General features: G+C 49.2%; 1 protein-coding gene across 1 annotated transcript in view; it reads right to left on the minus strand.

Annotated features, from left to right (window-relative positions):
- The window catches only part of shisa8b (shisa family member 8b), a gene marked incomplete at both ends in the record, with an annotated part of 31,690 nt that overhangs the window by 947 nt on the left and 28,243 nt on the right, over nt 1–2,500 (minus strand). The gene's annotated exons all lie outside the window — the stretch shown is intronic.

Below are 2,500 nucleotides of genomic sequence, written 5' to 3' on the forward strand. Positions count from 1 at the left end.
TGTGTGACTGTGAAGCAGGTGTGAACGTAGGCTACCTGTGTGACTGTGAAGCAGGTGTGAATGTAGGCTACCTGTGTGACTGTGAAGCAGGTGTGAATGTAGGCTACCTGTGTGACTGTGAAGCAGGTGTGAACGTAGGCTACCTGTGTGACTGTGAAGCAGGTGTGAACGTAGGCTACCTGTGTGACTGTGAAGCAGGTGTGAATGTAGGCTACCTGTGTGACTGTGAAGCAGGTGTGAACGTAGGCTACCTGTGTGACTGTGAAGCAGGTGTGAACGTAGGCTACCTGTGTGACTGTGAAGCAGGTGTGAATGTAGGCTACCTGTGTGACTGTGAAGCAGGTGTGAATGTAGGCTACCTGTGTGACTGTGAAGCAGGTGTGAATGTAGGCTACCTGTGTGACTGTGAAGCAGGTGTGAATGTAGGCTACCTGTGTGACTGTGAAGCAGGTGTGAACGTAGGCTACCTGTGTGACTGTGAAGCAGGTGTGAACATAGGCTACCTGTGTGACTGTGAAGCAGGTGTGAACGTAGGCTACCTGTGTGACTGTGAAGCAGGTGTGAACGTAGGCTACCTGTGTGACTGTGAAGCAGGTGTGAATGTAGGCTACCTGTGTGACTGTGAAGCAGGTGTGAACGTAGGCTACCTGTGTGACTGTGAAGCAGGTGTGAATGTAGGCTACCTGTGTGACTGTGAAGCAGGTGTGAATGTAGGCTACCTGTGTGACTGTGAAGCAGGTGTGAACGTAGGCTACCTGTGTGACTGTGAAGCAGGTGTGAACGTAGGCTACCTGTGTGACTGTGAAGCAGGTGTGAATGTAGGCTACCTGTGTGACTGTGAAGCAGGTGTGAACGTAGGCTACCTGTGTGACTGTGAAGCAGGTGTGAACGTAGGCTACCTGTGTGACTGTGAAGCAGGTGTGAATGTAGGCTACCTGTGTGACTGTGAAGCAGGTGTGAATGTAGGCTACCTGTGTGACTGTGAAGCAGGTGTGAATGTAGGCTACCTGTGTGACTGTGAAGCAGGTGTGAATGTAGGCTACCTGTGTGACTGTGAAGCAGGTGTGAACGTAGGCTACCTGTGTGACTGTGAAGCAGGTGTGAACATAGGCTACCTGTGTGACTGTGAAGCAGGTGTGAACGTAGGCTACCTGTGTGACTGTGAAGCAGGTGTGAACGTAGGCTACCTGTGTGACTGTGAAGCAGGTGTGAATGTAGGCTACCTGTGTGACTGTGAAGCAGGTGTGAATGTAGGCTACCTGTGTGACTGTGAAGCAGGTGTGAACGTAGGCTACCTGTGTGACTGTGAAGCAGGTGTGAATGTAGGCTACCTGTGTGACTGTGAAGCAGGTGTGAATGTAGGCTACCTGTGTGACTGTGAAGCAGGTGTGAACGTAGGCTACCTGTGTGACTGTGAAGCAGGTGTGAACATAGGCTACCTGTGTGACTGTGAAGCAGGTGTGAACGTAGGCTACCTGTGTGACTGTGAAGCAGGTGTGAACGTAGGCTACCTGTGTGACTGTGAAGCAGGTGTGAATGTAGGCTACCTGTGTGACTGTGAAGCAGGTGTGAATGTAGGCTACCTGTGTGACTGTGAAGCAGGTGTGAACGTAGGCTACCTGTGTGACTGTGAAGCAGGTGTGAACGTAGGCTACCTGTGTGACTGTGAAGCAGGTGTGAACTTAGGCTACTTGTGTGACTGTGAAGCAGGTGTGAATGTAGGCTACCTGTGTGACTGTGAAGCAGGTGTGAATGTAGGCTACCTGTGTGACTGTGAAGCAGGTGTGAACGTAGGCTACCTGTGTGACTGTGAAGCAGCGTGTTGCTGTGAAACTGTATTCATGCTCAGTCAACCTTCCCTGCATAGGAAAGGTTAAACAAATCTTCCTTGACAAGGGCTGATTTGCCTTTAGCTGATCCGTAGGGGTTTGTTTTGTTCTAATCGGATGCCTGGGGCGGGTGGAGTCTTCTACATACACACTATTCAAGGACATCAACATGTGTGTGTGTGTGTGTGTGTGTGTCTGTGTGTGTGTGTGTGTGTGTGTGTGTGTGTGTGTGTGTGTGTGTGTGTGTGTGTGTGTGTGTGTGTGTGTGTGTGTGTGTGTGTGTGTGTGACCGTGTGTGTGACCTTTGCCTGTATGTAACAGTCTGCCATAGACTGGCAAAAGCCCTCCAGCCTCCTTCTCATTCTATAGAGTCACAGATCTCCTAACAACCATGTCTGGTGCCATTATGGAGGTCCAGTGCAAAACTGGCTGTATGCAAACAATAGCTAAAAATACAACAACTGAGCTATAAAAACAGAGATATCTGAAAAGACAGTTGTGGTGTAGCTGTCGGTCAAATCAGTAATGTTATCAGTAAAGGTGAATTATAGTCTGATAAGATTTGTGTCCAAATGTAGGTTACTGTGTTCAAAACACTCTGAGTTGTAGCTTGAGAAAGAGTCAGCTAAACCAGTGGTTCCCAACCTTTTTTGTCTTATGTACCTCTTGAG

Source organism: Poromitra crassiceps (genome assembly GCF_964638095.1).
Source record: "Poromitra crassiceps genome assembly, chromosome: 4".
NCBI classification, from domain to species: domain Eukaryota; kingdom Metazoa; phylum Chordata; class Actinopteri; order Beryciformes; family Melamphaidae; genus Poromitra; species Poromitra crassiceps.